The 20,145-nt window shown below is 38.5% G+C and overlaps 1 protein-coding gene across 2 annotated transcripts in view; it reads right to left on the reverse strand.

The window, feature by feature from the left end:
- Positions 1-20,145, reverse strand: part of Sult2a4 (sulfotransferase family 2A, dehydroepiandrosterone (DHEA)-preferring, member 4) — a 79,915-nt gene that overhangs the window by 32,152 nt on the left and 27,618 nt on the right. The window lies entirely within an intron of this gene.

The raw sequence follows: 20,145 nt of genomic DNA on the forward strand, positions 1-20,145 counted from the left end.
ATGCACAGGACCGTAGGATCATTGGTGAGTTGAACACAACATCAGTTCCAAAAACATCATGCCGGGCCTGTACCAGCAGGAGCAGGGACACAGGAAACCCACCTGACCAGGGGGCATGGGTCTCTTTTGGTAAGCACCAGCATAGGGCCAACTTGGCAGGAACTCTGCAGATAGTCCTACAGTACCCAGAGGACTCTCCATGCCTAAGGTGCCCTAGCACTCCCAGGATCGCTGGTGAGTGGAGTGCAACATCTGTTCCAAAACAATCATGATTGGCCTGTGCCAGCAGGAACAAGGACACAGGAGCCCTGCCTGACAAGCAGCTCAGGTTCCTTCTGATCAATGCTGGTCTACCTTGGTTTCAAACACAGTGGACAGCCCCATGGTACCCGGAGAAGATAGCAATTCCAGGCTCTATAACACACCCACAATCTTAAGATTTCAGGATCCCAGGTACCAGGAGCTTGTTTACAACAGGATTTCAGGGTCTCAGAGGAAGCTTGACTGCCAAGAACTCTGACACACCCAGAATCTCAGGTTCATAGGATCCAGGAATCACAGTATCATAGAGAAAGCTGGACGCTGAGGAGTCCTGTATCAACTGGGATTATAGGAAGGATAGGTTCCAATCAATATATTGAGGGCAGCCAGCACTTGAGATAATCAGATGACAGGAGATAAGCATAAGGGCAGAAGCAACAGAAACCAAGGCTACTTGGAATCATCAGAACCAAACTCTCCCACCATAGCAAGTCCTGGATACACCATCACACAAGAAAAGCAAAATATGTACCTATAATGGTTTGTATATCCTTGGACCAGAGAGTGGCGCCATCTGGATGTGTGGCCTTGTTGGAATAGGTGTGACCTAGTTGGAATGGGTGTGTCACTGTGGGTGTGGGCATAAGATCCTCACCCTAGTTGCCTGGAAGTCAGTCTTCCACTACCAGCCTTTGGATGAAGACATATAACTCTCAGCTCCTGCACCATGCCTGCCTGGATACTGCCATGCTCCCACCTTGATGATAATGAACTGAACTTCTGAACCTGTAAGCCATTTCCAATTAAATGTTTTTTATAAGACTTGCCTTGGTCATGGTGTCTGTTCACATCAGTAAAACCCTAACTAAGACAGTACCTAAAGTCACTTCTCATGATGATGATTGAGGACTATAAGAAGGAAATAACTCCCTTAAAGAAATACAGAAGAGCACATACAATCAGGTGAAAGAATTGAACAAAACCATCCAGGATCTAAAAATGGAAGTAGAAACAATGAAGAAATCACAAAGGGAGACCACTCTGAAAGTAGAAAACCTAGAAAAGGAGTCAGGAGCCATTGATGCAAGTATAACTTACAGAATACAAGAGATAGAAGAGAGGATCACAGGTGCAAAGATAACAGAGAAAACATTGACACAACAATCAAAGAAAATGTCAAATGCAAAAAGATCCTAACCCAAAAATTTCAGGAAATCCAGGACACGGTGCAAAGAACAAACTTAAGGGTAATAGGTAGAGAAAATAGGAAAGATTTCCAACTTAAAGGGCCAGTAAATACCCTCAACAAAATTATAGAAGAAAACTTACCCAACCTAAAGAAAGGGATGTCCACGAATTCACAAGAAGCCTACAGAACTCCAGATAGTTTGGATCAGAAAATAAATTCCTCCCATCACATAATAATGAAACCACCAAACCCACAAAACAAAGAAAGAATATTAAAATCAGTACAGGAAAAAGTCAAGTAACATATAAATGCAGACCTATCAGAATTACACCTGCCTTCTTGAAAGAGATTACAAAAGCCAGAAGATCATTGGCAGATGTCATACAGACCTTAAGAGAACACAATTGCCAGCCCAGGGTACTTACTATACTCAACAAAAGACTCAATTACTATAGATGGAAAAAATAAGGTATTCCATGACAAAACCAAATTCACACAATATTTTTCCACAAATCAAACCCTTTAAAGAATAATAAAGGGAAATCTTCAACACAATGAGGAAAACTAAGGTCAAGAAAAAGAAAGAAATTAATCTTTCAACAAACCTAAAGGACATAGCCAAATGAACAGTATTCCAAATCTAAGAACAAACATAACAGGAAGCATTAACAACTTTTCCTTAATATTTCTTAATATCAATGGACTGAATTCCCCAACAAAAGACATACACTAACAGTCTGGTTATGTAAACAGGTCCCATCATTTTGTTGTATACAGGAAACCCAGTTCAGTGACAAAGACAGACAATACCTCAGAGTAAAAGGCTGGAAAACAATTTTCCAAGCAAATGGTCCCAAGAAACAAGCTGGAGTGGCCATTCTAATATCACATAAAATAGACGTTCAAACTAAATTCTCAAAAAAGATAAGGAGGGACACTTCGTACTCATCAAAGGTAAAATTTACAAAGATGAACTCTAAATTATAAACATCTATCCTCCAAATGCAAGGGCATCCACATTCATTAGAGAAACTTTGCTATAACTCAAAGCACACATTATACCTCACACAATAATAGTGGGACACTTCAACATTCCACTCTCATCAATGGACAGATCCTTGAAACAGAAACAGAAAATAAACAGAGACACAGTAAAACTAACAGTAGTAATGAAACAAATGTAATTAACTGATATCTATACACATTTCATTCAAAAATTAAAGGATATACCTTCTTCTCAACATGTCATGGTACCTTCTCCAAAACTGACTATATAGTCAGTCACAAAACAGACCTTAGCAGATACAATAAATATGGAATTGATCCCCTGCACCCTATCAGATCTCCATGGATTAAGACTGATCTTCAATAACAACATACACGTGGAAGCTGAACAACATTCCACTCAATGATAACTTGATTAAGGAAAAAAAATTAAGAAAGAAATTAAAGACTTTTTAGAGTTTAATGAAAATGAAGCTACAACATACCCAAACTTATGGGACACAGTGAAAGCAGTCCTATGAGGAAAACTCATATCCCTGAGGGCCTCCAAAAAAATATACCTGAAGTGAACATACACTAGCAGCTAGACCACACACCTAAAAGCTCTAGACAAAAGGAAGCAAAATCACCCAAGAAAAGAAGATGGCAGGAAATAATCAAACTCAAGACTGAAATTAACCAAGTGGAAACAAAAAGAACTGTACAAAGAATTTACTAAATCAGGAACTGGTTCTTTGAGAAAATTAACAAGATAGATAAATCCTTAGCCACACTAACTACAGGGCATAGGGACAGTATCCTAATTAACAAAATCAGAAATGAAAAGAAAGATATAACAACAGAATCTGAGGAAATTCAAAAAAATCATCAGATCCTATGACAAAAGTCTATACTTAACAGAACTGGAAGACCTGGACGAAAGGGACAGTTTTTTAGACAGATACCAGGTACCATGGTTAAATCAAAATCAGATTAACGTTCTAAACAGTCCCCTACCCAGTAAAGAAATAGAAATAGTCATTAATAGTCTCCCAACCAAAAAAATCCCCAGGACCAGATGGGTATAGTGCAGAGGTCTATCAGACCTTCACAGAAGGCGTGTTTCCATTACTCCTCAAACTACTCCACAAAATAAAACAGAAGGTACTCTACCCAATTCATTATATGAGGCCACAATTACTCTGATACCTAAACCACACAAAGATCCAACAAAGAAAGAGAACTGCAGACCAATTTCCCTTATGAATATCCATGTAAAAATCAATAAAATTCTTGCAAACCAAATCCAATAACACATCAAAATGTATATCCAGCATGATCAAGTAGGCTTCATCCCAAGGATGTAAGGATGGTTCAATATACAGAAATCCATCAACATAATCCACTATATAGACAAACTCAAACACACAAAAAAACCACATGATCATCTCATTGGATGCTGAGAAAGCATTCGATAAAGTCCAACACTGCTTAATGATAAAATTCTTGGAAAGATCTGGAATTCAAGGCTCATGGCTAAACATAATAAAAGCAATATACAGCAAATCACTAGCCAATATCAAACTAAATGGTGAGAAAATGGAAGAAATCCCACTAAAAGCGGGGACTAGAAAAGGCTGCCCACTCTTTCCCTACCTGTTCAGTATAATACTTGAAGTCTAGCTAAAGCAATTAGACAGAAAAATGGAGATCAAAGAAATACAAATGGAAAGGAAGAAGTCAAAATATCACTATTTGTACATAATATATATAAATGATCTTAAAAATTCCACCAGAAAATTCCTAAACCTGATTAACATCTTAGGTGCATTAGCTGCATATAAAATTAACTCAAACAAATCAGTGTCCTGTCTCTAGACAAAAGATAAAGAGGCTGAGATAGAATTTAAGGAAATAACACTCTTTAAAATAGTCAAAAATAATATAAAATACCTTGGTGTGATTCTAAATAAAGAAGTGAAAGATAGGGTCGCCATCTTGGTTCCGGGACTCAGCAGAACTTAGGAAATTAGTCTGAACAGGTGAGAGGGTGCGCCAGAGAACCAGACAGCTTCTGGGACAGGCGGAAGCACAGAGCAGCTGAGGCAGCACCCTTTGCGGGCCGCAGACAGCAGGCCACCGTCCGCACCAGAGGACAGGTGTCCGCCTGGCTTGGGAGGCGCCTCAGCCTCAGCAGCAGTGGTCGCCATCTTGATTCCGGGACTCCCTGGAACTTAGGAATTTAGTCTGCACAGGTGAGAGTCTGCACCACAGAAGCTGACAGCTTCTGGGAACTGCCAAAGCAACACAGCTTCTGAGAAAGGCCCTGTTTTGGGCCTTCTTCTTCGGCCAGGAGGAGGTCCAAAAACAAGATATCTGCGCACCTTCCCTGTAAGAGAGCTTGCCAGCAGAGAGTTCTCTGAGCACTGAAACTCAGAGGAGAGAATCTGTCTCCCAGGTCTGCTGATAGACGGTAACAGAATCACCAGAAGAACAATCTCTAAACAGAGTCAACTATAACTACTAACTCCAGAGATTACCAGATGGCAAAAGGTAAACATAGGAATCTTACTAAGAGGAACCAAGACCACTCACCATCATCAGAACCCAGCACTCCCATTACGTCCAGTCCAGGACACCCCAACACACCTGAAAACCTAGACCTAGTTTTAAAAGCATATCTCATGATGATGGTAGAGGACATCAAGAAGGACTTTAATAAATCACTTAAAGAAATACAGGAGAACACTGCTAAAGAGTTACAAGTCCTTAAAGAAAAACAGGAAAACACAATCAAACAGGTAGAAGTCCTTACAGAAAAAGAGGAAAAAACATACAAACAGGTGATGGAAATGAACAAAATCATACTAGAACAAAAAAGGGAAGTAGACACAATAAAGAAAACTCAAAGTGAGGCAACACTGGAGATAGAAACCCTAGGAAAGAAATCTGGAACCATAGATTTGAGCATCAGCAACAGAATACAAGAGATGGAAGAGAGAATCTCAGGTGCAGAAGATTCCATAGAGAACATCAGCACAACAATCAAAGAAAATGGAAAATGCAAAAAGATCCTAACTCAAAATAATCAGGAAATCCAGGACACAATGAGAAGACCAAACCTACGGGTAAGAGGAGTGGATGAGAATGAAGATTTTCAACTCAAAGGACCAGCAAACATCTTCAACAAAATTATTGAAGAAAACTTCCCAAATCTAAAGAAAGAGATGCCTATGAACATACAAGAAGCCTACAGAGCTCCAAATAGACTGGACCAGAAAAGAAATTCCTCCCGACACATAATAATCAGAACAACAAATGCACTAAATAAAGATAGAATACTAAAAGCAGTAAGGGAAAAAGGTCAAGTAACATATAAAGGCAAGCCTATCAGAATTACACCAAATTTTTCACCAGAGACTATGAAAGCCAGAAGAGCCTGGACAGATGTTATACAGACACTAAGAGAACACAAATTCCAGCCCAGGCTAGTATACCCAGCCAAACTCTCAATTATCATAGATGGAGAAACCAAAGTATTCCACGACAAAACCAAATTCACACATTATCTCTCCACGAATCCAGCCCTTCAAAGGATAATAACAGAAAAAAACCAATACAAGAACGGGAACAACGCCCTAGAAAAAACAGGAAGGTAATCCCTCAACAAACCTAAAAGAAGACAGCCACAAGAACAGAATGCCAACTTTAACAAGAAAAATAACAGGAAACAACAATTACTTTTCCTTAATATCTCTTAACATCAATGGTCTCAACTCCCCAATAAAAAGACATAGACTAACAAACTGGCTACACAAACAAGACCCAACATTTTGCTGCTTACAGGAAACACATCTCAGAGAAAAAAGATAGACACTACCTCAGAATGAAAGGCTGGAAAACAATTTTCCAAGCATATGGTATGAAGAAACAAGCTGGAGTAGCCATCCTAATATCTGATAAGATTGACTTCGAACCCAAAGTCATCAAAAAAGACAAGGAGGGGCACTTCGTTCTCATCAAAGGTAAAATCCTCCAAGAGGAACTCTCAATTCTGAATATCTATGCTCCAAATGCAAGGGCAGCCACATTCATTAAAGAAACTTTAGTAAAGCTCAAAGCACACATTGCACCTCACACAATAATAGTGGGAGACTTCAATACACCACTTTCACCAATGGACAGATCATGGAAACAGAAACTAAACAGGGACACACTGAAACTAACAGAAGTGATGAAACAAATGGATCTGACAGATATCTACAGAACATTTTATCCTAAAACAAAAGGATATACCTTCTTCTCAGCACCTCATGGTACCTTCTCCAAAATTGACCACATAATAGGTCACAAAACAGGCCTCAACAGATTCAAAAATATTGAAATTGTCCCATGTATCCTATCAGACCACCATGCACTAAGGCTGATCTTCAATAACAAAAAATATAATAGAAATCCAACACTCACGTGGAAACTGAACAACACTCTTCTCAATGATACCTTGGTCAAGGAAGGAATAAAGAAAGAAATTAAAGACTTTTTAGAGTTTAATGAAAATGAAGCCACAACATACCCAAACCTTTGGGACACAATGAAAGCATTTCTAAGAGGGAAACTCATAGCTCTGAGTGCCTCCAAGAAGAAACGGGAGAGAGCACATACTAGCAGCTTGACAACACATCTGAAAGCTCTAGTAAAAAAGGAAGCAAATTCACCCAAGAGGAGTAGATGGCAGGAAATAATCAAACTCAGGGGTGAAATCAACCAAGTGGAAACAAGAAGAACTATTCAAAGAATTAACCAAAGGTGGAGTTGGTTCTTTGAGAAAATCAACAAGATAGATAAACCCTTAGCTAGACTCACTAGAGGGCATGGGGACAAAATCCTAATTAACAAAATCAGAAATGAAAAGGGAGACATAACAACAGATCCTGAAGAAATCCAAAACACCATCAGATCCTTCTACAAAAGGCTATACTCAAAAAAACTGGAAAACCTGGACGAAATGGACAAATTTCTGGACAGATACCAGGTACCAAAGTTGAATCAGGATCAAGTTGACCTTCTAAACAGTCCCATATCCCCTAAAGAAATAGAAGCAGTTATAAATAGTCTCCCAGCCAAAAAAAGCCCAGGACCAGACGGGTTTATTGCAGAGGTCTATCAGACCTTCAAAGAAGATCTAACTCCAGTTCTGCACAAACTTTTTCACAAGATAGAAGTAGAAGGTACTCTACCCAACTCATTTTATGAAGCCACTATTACTCTGATACCTAAACCACAGAAAGACCCAACAAAGATAGAGAACTTCAGACCAATTTCTCTTATGAATATCGATTCAAAAATCCTCAATAAAGTTCTCCCTAACCGAATCCAAGAACACATTAAAGCAATCATCCATCCTGACCAAGTAGGTTTTATTCCAGGGATGCAGGGATGGTTTAATATAAGAAAATCCATCAATGTAATCCATTATATAAATAAACTCAAAGACAAAAACCACATGATCATCTCGTTAGATGCAGAAAAAGCATTTGACAAGATCCAACACCCATTCATGATAAAAGTTTTGGAAAGATCAGGAATTCAAGGCCCATACCTAAACATGATAAAAGCAATCTACAGCAAACCAGTAGCCAACATCAAAGTAAATGGAGAGAAGCTGGAAGCAATCTCACTAAAATCAGGGACTAGACAAGGCTGCCCACTTTCTCCCTACCTTTTCAACATAGTACTTGAAGTATTAGCCAGAGCAATTCGACAACAAAAGGAGATCAAGGGGATACAAATTGGAAAAGAGGAAGTCAAAATATCACTTTTTGCAGAAGATATGATAGTATATATAAGTGACCCCAAAAATTCCACCAGAGAACTCCTAAACCTGATAAACAGCTTCGGTGAAGTAGCTGGATATAAAATAAACTCAAACAAGTCAATGGCCTTTCTCTATACAAAGAATAAACAGGCTGAGAAAGAAATTAGGGAAACAACACCCTTCTCAATAGTCACAAATAATATAAAATATCTCGGCGTGACTCTAACTAAGGAAGTGAAAGATCTGTATGATAAAAATTCCAGTCTCTGAAGAAAGAAATTAAAGAAGATCTCAGAAGATGGAAGGATCTCCCATGCTCATGGATTGGCAGGATCAACATTGTAAAAATGGCTATCTTGCCAAAAGCAATCTACAGATTCAATGCAATCCCTATCAAAATTCCAACTCAATTCTTCAACGAATTAGAAGGAGCAATTTGCAAATTCATCTGGAATAACAAAAAACCTAGGATAGCAAAAAGTCTTCTCAAGGATAAAAGAACCTCCGGTGGAATCACCATGTCTGACCTAAAGCTTTACTACAGAGCAATTGTGATAAAAACTGCATGGTACTGGTATAGAGACAGACAAGTAGACCAATGGAATAGAATTGAAGACCCAGAAATGAACCCACACACCTATGGTCACTTGATCTTCGACAAGGGAGCTAAAACCATCCAGTGGAAGAAAGACAGCATTTTCAACAATTGGTGCTGGCACAACTGGTTGTTATCATGTAGAAGAATGCGAATCGATCCATACTTATCTCCTTGTACTAAGGTCAAATCTAAGTGGATCAAGGAACTTCACATAAAACCAGAGACACTGAAACTTATAGAGGAGAAAGTGGGGAAAAGCCTTGAAGATATGGGCACAGGGAAAAAATTCCTGAACAGAACAGCAATGTCATGTGCTGTAAGATCGAGAATTGACAAATGGGACCTAATGAAACTCCAAAGTTTCTGCAAGGCAAAAGACATCGTCAATAAGACAAAAAGACCACCAACAGATTGGGAAAGGATCTTTACCTATCCTAAATCAGATAGGGGACTAATATCCAACATATATAAAGTACTCAAGAAGGTGGACTTCAGAAAATCAAATAACCCCATTAAAAAATGGGGATCAGAACTGAACAATGAATTTTCACCTGAGGAATACCGAATGGCAGAGGAGCACCTGAAAAAATGTTCAACATCCTTAATCATCAGGGAAATGCAAATCAAAACATCCCTGAGATTCCACCTCACACCAGTCAGAATGGCTAAGATCAAAAATTCAGGTGACAGCAGATGCTGGCGTGGATGTGGAGAAAGAGGAACACTCCTCCATTGTTGGTGGGATTGCAGGCTTGTACAACCACTCTGGAAATCAGTCTGGCGGTTCCTCAGAAAATTGGACATAGTACTACCGGAGGATCCAGCAATACCACTCCTGGGCATATATCCAGAAGATGCCCCAACTGGTAAGAAGGACACATGCTCCACTATGTTCATAGCAGCCTTATTTATAATAGCCAGAAGCTGGAAAGAACCCAGATGCCCCTCAACAGAGGAATGGATACAGAAAATGTGGTACATCTACACAATGGAGTACTACTCAGCTATTAAAAAGAATGAATTTATGAAATTCCTAGCCAAATGGATGGACCTGGAGGGCATCATCCTGAGTGAGGTAACACATTCACAAAGGAACTCACACCATATGTACTCACTGATAAGTGGATATTAGCCCAAAACCTAGGATACCCAAGATATAAGATACAATTTGCTAAACACATGAAACTCAAGAAAAATGAAGACTGAAGTGTGGACACTATGCCCCTCCTTAGAAGTGGGAACAAAACACCCTTGGAATGAGTTACAGAGACAAAGTTTGGAGCTGAGATGAAAGGATGGACCATGTAGAGACTGCCATATCCAGGGATCCACCCCATAATCAGCATCCAAACGCTGACACCATTGCATACACTAGCAAGATTTTATCGAAAGGACCCAGATGTGAGACTATGCCAGGGCCTAGCAAACACAGAAGTGGATCCTCACAGTCAGCTAATGGATGGATCACAGGGCTCCCAATGGAGGAGCTTAAGAAAGTACCTAAGGAGCTAAAGGGATCTGCAACCCTATAGGTGGAACAACATTATGAACTATCCAGTACCCCGGTGCTCTTGACTCTAGCTGCATATGTATCAAAAGATGGCCTAGTCGGCCATCACTGGAAAGAGAGGCCCATTGGACTTGTAAATTTTATATGCCCCAGTACAGGGGAAAGCCAGGGCCAAAAAGGGGGAGTGGGTGGGTAGGGGAGTGGGGGTGGGTGGGTATGGGGGACTTTTGGTATAGCATTGGAAATGTAAATGAGCTAAATACCTAATAAAAATTTGAAAAAAAAAGAAGTGAAAGATATATATGTTAGGAACTTCAAGCCTCTGAAGAAAGAAATCAGTGGAAATCTCAGATCATGGAGTGACCTCCCATGCTCATGATTGCCATGATTAATATAGTTGAAATGTCTATTTTGCCAAAAGAAGTCTACAGATTAAATGTAATCCCCCTTAAATTTCCAAATCAATTCTTCACCCAGGTAGAAAGTGCAATTTTCAAATTCATCTGGAATAACAAAAATCCTAAGATAGAAAAAACTATTCTCAACAATAAAAGAAACTTTTGTGGAATCAAAATCCCTGACTTCAAGCTGTACTACAGAGCAATTGTGATAAAAACTGCATGGTACTGGTACAGTGACAGACAGGTAGATCAATGGGACAGAATTGAAGACCCAGAAATGAACCCACACAACTAAGGTCACTTGATCTTTGACAAAGGAGCTAAAACCATCCAGTGGAAAGGAGACTGAATCTTCAAAAATTGGTGTTGGCTCAACTGGCAGTTACCATGTAGAAGAATGTGAATTGACCCATTCTTATCTCCTTGTAAAAAGCTCCAGTCTAAGTGGATCAAAGGACTCCACATAAAACCAGGGACACTGAAACTTATAGAACAGAAAGTGGGATGATCCTCAAAGGTATGGGCACAGGCAAAGTATCCCTGAAGAGAACACCAATGGCTTGTGCTGTAATATCAGGAATTAACATAAAATTTGAAATTGTCTTTAAAGCAAAGGATACTGTCAATAAGACCAAAAGGCAACCAAGAGATAGGGAAAAGATATGTACCAATCCTAAAGCAGATAGGGGGCTATTATCTAATATATATAAAGAACTCAGGAAGTTGTACTACCTCTCCTTTCTACTTTCATATTCCCTCTCTCTCTCTCTCTCTCTCTCTCTCTCTCTGTGTGTGTGTGTGTGTGTGTGTGTGTGTGTGTGTGTGTGTGTGTGTGCGCTTTACCCAGTGAGTTCCATTAGGGTTTGTTACTGGAGCAAAAAAAATGAGTCATTTTTATTAACATGGGTACCTTATCAATAGCTGCTCTACTGAAAAATGACCTCCCTCCATCATAAGCCACTAACATAACATAGAGGCTGGAAGGAGGGAGGTCTCATGAGCCCTGCCCCTACCTACTGTTAATTGCCTATACATCCTCAAGAAATGGGTAGGGGTTTGGTAGTACCACCTCTCTCCTTGATAGAACATTGATGGGCAAAATATTGGAAGTCTTGAGCAGTAATCACAATAATATGAGTTCAAGAGTGCTGTGGCCAAGTCATATCTAGAAATCAATTTTCCACATCATTCTGTACCATCTTAGGCTCTTAAATCATACCTTCTTCCTTGATGTTTCCTAAAGTTATACCATGGGCTATAGAGGTCTCATTTATTGTGAGCACTAAAAAGGTACTTATTCTCAGCACTTTGGCTAGTTTTGAGTCTCTGAAATTACCATTGCCTATTACAAGAAGCATTTTTTAATCAAGTTTATGGTAGAGCTATATAAGCAGAAAATCATGGATACTTAGAAGACAAGTTGATATTCACATCGTATTTATTTACCAGCATAACAATGACAGCTTCAACACTATGATCTGTTCCCTCAACAGTTGATATTTAACCATGTTGAATAAACATGATGGGGACTCTTCTCAATGAAAAAAAAAGTGGCTGTTTAACCCCGAATACAATAGCCATTATTAAGCATATGTTGTGAAGATGGTTGAAGTATAGATTACAGTGTTCACAGCCGAGTAAGTGTTAATGACAGTCTCCTAATAACATCCTGACTGATACTGTGAGGGATATTCAGAAGTAAGGCATAGTCCAGCCTACTTGCAGCATGCTTCCTTTATGTCCCATGACAAGCACATAAGGATGTCCTTAGCAATAGTGTCTTACCAACTACTTTTTGATGGGCAGCTGACAACACTGACAATTGCCCATATTATTTGAATCCTTGGGCATTTTCCAGGCAAAAACTCCTAGGGAGGGATTTCTTCCAACACTAGCAATGGAGTTTTCATTTAACAAGCTATGACTTCTACAGACAGTATTTTCTACCTGTATAAGGTATCTTGACTAATATATTAATGAGCTTCCAAACAAGTGAGTTTCCATAAGGCATTTTTATATATTCTTGTTTTGATTAATTATATCCTTCATCTTACAACCCTATCTTTGCATATACCACCCCACTCTCATATTCATTCCTCCACTCTCATATTACAAGTATTTTGGAAGGTCTCTTTCTTGTTCTCCTTCTAATGTCCCCTTGCTGAATTTCTGTCCTTTATATGCACTTCGATTTAAGCACAATAAAAAGTTATGTGGGATACTCTTATGACTAACAACAAATACTCTTTGTCTATCTGTGCCTAGGTTACCTCATTAAGTATATTTTTCAATTGCATCTACTTTCCAAAGAAACTCAAATGTTATTTTTATACTTGAATGACATTTCATTCTGTAGTGTACAAACATCATAATTTCATTATCTATTTTTCAGTTGATGTGCATATAGGCTGAACCTGTTTCCTGACTATTGTGGATAGAGTTAAAATGAGCACAGATGTTCAACTACCTATTAGTAGTATATATCTAAGTATATAGGAAATATATCTCACTACACAGTAGCATATACCTAAGTATGTAGTATTATACATCTAAGTAAATAATAGTGTGCAATTAAGTGTGCATCTAAGTGTGCAGTATTATATACCTAAGTACATGGCAATATACACCTAGATATATAGTAGTATAAATCTAAGTAGTTTGAGTATATACTTAATATTGGACAAATGGGTTACCTGAAAATCCTTTTTCATCTTTCAGAGTGAACTCCACAGTGATTTCAATAGTGATGATACAAGTGTGAGGTACCACCAGGGTTTCTCTTTCCCCGCACTTTCTTTTCAGTTTTAAAAATAAGTTCTTATAAAAATTTAAGCATTTTAAGTTTATTATGAAGAAACTTCAAACAGAGGAATGGATACAGAGAATGTGGTACAGTCACAGAATGGAGTACTATGCAGCTATTAAAGCAATTAATTTATGAAATTCTTAGATAAATGAATGGATCTGGAGGATGTCATCCTAAGTCAGGTAACCCAATCACAAAGGAACACACATGATATGCACTCACTGATAAGTGGATATTACCCATAAGTTTAGAATCCTTCTTAGAAGGGGAACAACATACCCATGGAAGGAGTTACAGAGGCAAAGTTCAGAGCAGAACCTGAAGGAACAACAATCTAGAGACTGCCACACTTGGGGATCCATCCCATTAACAACCATCAAACCCAGACACCGTGGTAGATGCCAACAAGAGCCTGCTGTCAGGAGCCTGATATAGCTGTCTCCTGAGGGGCCTTTCCAGTTCCTGGCAAATACAGAAGTGGATGCTCACAATCAACAGTTGGATGGAGCACAGGGTCCATAATGAAGATACTAGAGAAATTGCCCAAGGAGCTTAAGGGGTTTGAACCCTCATAGGAGGAACATCAATATGAACTAACCAGTACCCCAAGAGCTCCTTGGAACTAAACCCCCAATCAAAGAAAACACCTGGTAGAACTTGTGGCTCTAGATGTATATGTTGCAGAGGATAGCCTAGTCAATCATCAATGGGAGGAGAGGCAGGCCCGTGGTCATGTGAAGGGCCTATGCCCCAGTGTAGGTGAATGCCTGGATCTGGAATAGGAGTGGGTGGGTTGGGAAGTAGGGGAGGTGAAAGGGGATAGGGTAGTTACAGAGGGGAAACTATGAAAGGGAGTAACATTTTGAAATGTAAATAAAGAAAATAATACAAAAAGAATTGGCATACAAGAATATTTAAACCTTCACATCAAAAATTAAAATTTCAGCATCATCTCAATTCAATATCCACCACCAAAAACAAAACTGTGTTAACAGACTTAGAAAAAAAAAAACAAACAATAATTAGCCATGCATTCTCTTTCAACACTTTTGCAAATTACCTATAACAAATCATTTATCACCACTTTATATTTATGCTTTCTTTTATTTTCACAAGGCTTCATAAATATTCTGTCTTTTGAAAATGTCCATTCTGATTGGATTAAGATAAGCTCACAAAGTAGTTTTTATTTGCATTTTCACGATGGCTAATAATGTTGAATGGTTTAAAAATTGGAGCTGAGGAATTTGTTTTTCTTGTTTTGGTAGCACTATTAGGTTCCATGATACAGGTTTTGCTCCAGATTTTTTTTTCTTGATTTTGAGTTTTTAAAAATCTTTGTAGACTCTAGACAAACACAGACTGGAAACATGTAGATTGCAAAGGTTTTCACCCATTCTGTAGCCTGAATCTTCACATGACAAATGAGTTACATTTGTTTATAGAAGCCTTTTCTTTGAGCAAGGTCCTACTTGTCCATTATTTGCCTTGTTGTCTGAGTGGGATGAGTCCTATGTAGCAACTCCTTACCTGTACCTATATACTACTTTTTCCTTTAGTAGTTTCATAGATTTGAGTCTTCTGTTGAGATTCTTGATCCACTTGATATTGGTATGTGTCTGTCAGGCTGTGTCCGTTGGTCTGTGTCTGTCGGTCTGTCTATGTGTGTCACTGTTTATATGTTTGAGGGATGAGGGATTATATGCCCCAGTACAGGGGGATGCCAGGGGCAGGAAGCAGGAGTGGGTGGGTTGGGGAGCAGGAAGGGGACTATCAGAGAAAAGTATGAAATGGGATAGCATTTGAAATGTAAATGAAGAAAATATCTAATAAAAAATAAAATGAAAGGAAGAAATAAACTCACTCTTCTACATATAGCAATCCAGTTTTCAAAGCAACATTTATTGGAGAACTTGTCTTTCTTAAATGTGTATATTTTTTACATTTTGCCAAATATAACGAGCCATCAGTTGTGTTAACATATTGTCTTGTTTTTCTACTCCATTAATCTCTATGCCTGTTTTTGTAACAGTCCAATGCTGTCTTTAATATCTCTGTAGTATAACTTGAAATAAGGTACTGTTTTTTCCAAAATCAGTTTGATTATCTGAGTGATTGTTTTTATTTGCTTTCATATGAATATATTACTGAATTTGTTTTTTGGATATTTCATACATGTATAAATTACACTCTAATTATTGACAGCATCCATCCTCTCTAATCTCCCTCTGTCCTTATTAACCTCTATTCCCTATAGTTCTCTTTTAAAACACTCATATCTCTTTATTCATGACCCATTAGGATAACCATGAATAGGATTTTCTGTGAAACTGTGGAGTTGAACTACCCATTGAAACCTAGTAGGGACCTGAATTGGTGAATAAGTGAAGACAGTGGCTTCCTATGACCCAGAGTCCTTCAGTATCCAGCACTTTAGCAGGGATTAGTGATGCTCCTTGAGTCTCCTCCCCAACCTATGATTAACTATTGATGAATGCCAGTCTTGTGCAGACCCACTGCAAGCAGCTTCAGATGATTTTACTTGCTGCATTGACTCTGCCATGCTCACAAGCCAGTATTTTATAGCACTTCTCTCTTTACCTTCAGCTCCTACATTTGTTCCATCATCTCTTCTGGAATAATCTTTGAGCATGAGAGGTGGTTGTTTAATGTACCATGTAGGAATGAGCATCTTACCATTCTGTATGAATTCAAGTTTGTTTGTTTGTTTAATTCTGTGGAGAATGACATTGATATTTTGATTGGGATTGTGTTGGATCAGTACATTGTTTTTGGAGGGATGACAATTTTTTTCTAACATTAACTTTCCTAGTCTTAGAGCAGGAGACTATTTTCCACCTCTTAGTGTCTGCCTCACGCTGTTGAAACTTTCATTGTAGAGGATATATCACCTCTTTCTTGTATTAATTTCTTTTCTACTACTGTGATAAAACACAATGAATGGGGCAACCTATAGAAGGAATGCTTTGTTTGGGGCTTATGGATCTAGAGAGACAAGAATACATTATCATTACTATGGCTGGAAGTATGACACCATCCAAGTAGACAGAGTAATCGAGCAGCAATTTAGATCTCACAAGTGAATCCATAAGCAGGAGGGAGAGAGATCACTCAAAACGTTGCCAGATTTGAAACTTTAAATCTCACCTCCAGTGACATAATTACTCAAGCAAGTTCACAGCTCAAATCCTCCCAAAATATTCACCACTTTGGCATTACATATTCAAATGCCTGAAATATAGAGGGGGCATCTCTTTCAAACAAGCAAACGATGATATATTTATTCTGGGATATTATCTTTTGTATACCTTTTTATTAGATATTTTCTTTACTTACATTTGAAAAGTCATCTCCTTTCCTGGTAGCCTCCCCCTCCCCGGAAATCCCCTTGTACCATCCATTATCCATTACCCTTCTTCTATAAAGGTATTCTCCCACACACCAACCCTGCCTCCCCAAAGTGACATTGAGCCTTCACAGGACAAAGGGCCTCTCCTCCCCTTAATGCCCAACAAGGACATCCTCTGCTACATATGTGGCTGGAGCTATGACTTCCTCCATGTGTACACTTTGTTTGATGATTTAGTCCCTGGGAGACTGGTGATCTGGTTGGTAGATATTAATATTCTTCCCGTGGAATTTTAAACCCCTTTAGCTACTTCAGTCTTTGATCTAACTCCTCCATTGGGAACACAGTGTCCCATCCAATGGTTAGCTGCAAGCATCTACCTCTGTATTTGTCAGGCATTGGCAGAGCCTCTCAGGAGACTGATATATCAGGCTCAAATCTAAGTGGATCAAACCACTCCACATAAAACCAAAGACACTGAAACTTACAGAGGAGGAAATGGTGAAGATATGTGCACAGGGGAAATATTCCTGAACAGAATACCAATGGCTTGTCAAGAATAGAGAAATGGGACCTCATAAAAAGCAAAGGTCACTGAAAATAAGACCAAAAGCAACCAACAGAGCAGGAAAAGATCTTTACCAATCCTAAAGTGGAAAGGGGGCTAATATCCAATACATATAAAGAATACAAGAAGTTGGACTCCAGAAAATTAAGCAACCCTATTAAAAAATTTGGTACAGAGCTAAACAAAGAATTCTCAACTGAGGAATACAAACTGGTTGAGAAGCACATGAAAAATATTCAGCATCCTTAATAATAAGGGAAATACAAGTCAAAACAACCCTAAGATTCCACCTACACCAGTCAGAATGGCTATGATCAAAACTCATGTTATAGCAGATGCTGGAGAGGATGTTGAGAAAGAGGAACACTCCTCCATTGCTGGTGGGATTACAAGCTGGTGTAACTGCTCTGGAAATCAGTTTGTCGGTTCCTCAGAAAATTAGACTTATTATTACCCGAAGATCCTGCAGTACCACTCCTGAGCATATATCAAGAAGATGCTCCAACATATAGTAAGGACACATGCTCCACTATATTCATAGTAGCCTTATTTATAATAGCCAGAAGCTGAAAAGAACCTAGATGTCCCTCAAAAGAGGAATGGATACAGAAAATGCGGTATAGTCACAGAATGGAGTTCTATGCAGCTATTAAAAACAATGACTTCATGAAATTCCTAGACAAATGGATAGATCTGTAGGATATCATCTTGAGGTAACCCAATCACAAAAGAACACACATGATATGCTCTCAGTGATAAGTGGATATTAGCCCAGAGTCTCAGAATCCTTTTTTGAAGGGGGAACCAAATACCCATGGAAAGAGTTACAGAGACAAAGTTCAGATTAGAGTCTGAAAGAATGAGCATCCTGAGACTGCCCAACTCAGGGATCCATCCCATAAACAACCACCAAACCCAGACATGAGGCAGATACCAACAAGAGCTGGCTGACAGGAGCATGATATAGCTCTCTCCTGTGAGGCTCTGCCAGAGCCTGGCAAATACAGCAGTGGATGCTCAGAACCATCCCTTGGATGGAGCACAAAATCTGCAGTGAAGGAGCTAGAGAAAGTACCCAAGGAATTTAAGGAGTCTGAAGCCCCATAGAAGCAACATCAATATGAACTAACCAGTACCCCCAGAGCTCCTTGGAAATAAACCCCCAAGCAAGCAAAACACATGGTGGAACTTGTGGCTCTAGATGAATTTGTAGCACATGATGGCCTAGCCAGTCATCAATGAGAGGAGAGGCCCTTGGTCCTGTGAAGGCCCTTTGCCCCAGTATAGTGGAATTCCAGGACCAGGAATGAGAGTTGGTAGGATAGTGTGCAGGCAAGGTGAGAGGATAGCAGATTTTCAGAGGGGAAACTAGGAAAGGGGATAACATTGGAATTTTAAATAAAGAAAACATATCATAAATAATTAAAAAATAGTACATTACTACTAGGTTTTTTTAATGAACATAAATAGATAAAGTCTTTTTATATGTTTTGTTTTTACTAGAGTTTACAATCTTTGCTCTTACTGAGGTGCAAACCCACAATAAGAACAATTTTTGGACATTGGAGATCTTTGTAATAAGGCTGTACTTCAATGTTCCTCACATAACAAAAGGTGATACCTCCATATTACCTAAGCTAAGAGTTGAAAATTCTGTTGTGCTAAGGGATGAATTGTAGGCATAATTTTTCGATACAGATTTCCTGCTATGGTCAAAGCTATTTGACTTGAGTGATTCTCTTCATTCTCAGTCCACAAGGAACAGGTTACACTCATTTAAGAAATGGTTTGAGTGTTAAGATGGTCTATCTATGAAATCATTCATTAACAGTTTTAATGTAGAATGGTTCTGCAATGGAGGGTTGCACAGATATTAGGTGTGGTTATGATTCTGGTTCCTTTGCTGTGATGAGTTTGAAAAGCATACATCTTAGATTAAGACCCACTTATATGGTCCTTTTCTTTAAAATTGATACAATAATTATACATATTCAAGCAAAACATTTAGTCTCATCTTTGTTGTTCCATGATAACTCATCGTTCAAATTAGTTGTCTATATTTCTTTTGGCTGCATAAATAATTTTGAAATATGTAACCTGTTCTGAAAATCATAGTATGGAAAAATAAAACAACAAATAAACAACACTAGTAAGAAAGAGATTGAGGTAGGAGAAGCACACGGGAAGATATGGTTGTGTACTAACACGGAGAAAGTTTATATGGATTGCATAATTTTGTATCTATTTCTCTAATTAACAAACTAGAAAGACCACTGGATTGCAGCTTACTAATTTCTAATTCTTTATATTTTTGAATTTCAATCGATTAGGTTATGTTGGTAATAGTAAACTTCTTTTTTTTTCTTAGAAAATCACAAATAAAAAGTTTAATTTCAGTATCCAAGTTCGTCATTTATAAATACACTAAAGCATACTCCAGGCAAATTAAATACTGAGTCTACATACAGTATTTCAACAAAACATTTTTTTTTCTAAAATGTCACAGGCAAATGAGTGATTTGTTTCATATTTAACTGATTTGAAATGAGAAAATGAAAAACTTTTTTTTTCTAGACATAAGCAAAAACTCTGGAGTCAGGTAAAGAAGCTGATACTTCATTTTGATATCCTTGGTACTCTATA

Source organism: Mus musculus, chromosome 7 (assembly GCF_000001635.26).
Source record: "Mus musculus strain C57BL/6J chromosome 7, GRCm38.p6 C57BL/6J".
In the NCBI taxonomy this organism is placed as follows: domain Eukaryota; kingdom Metazoa; phylum Chordata; class Mammalia; order Rodentia; family Muridae; genus Mus; species Mus musculus.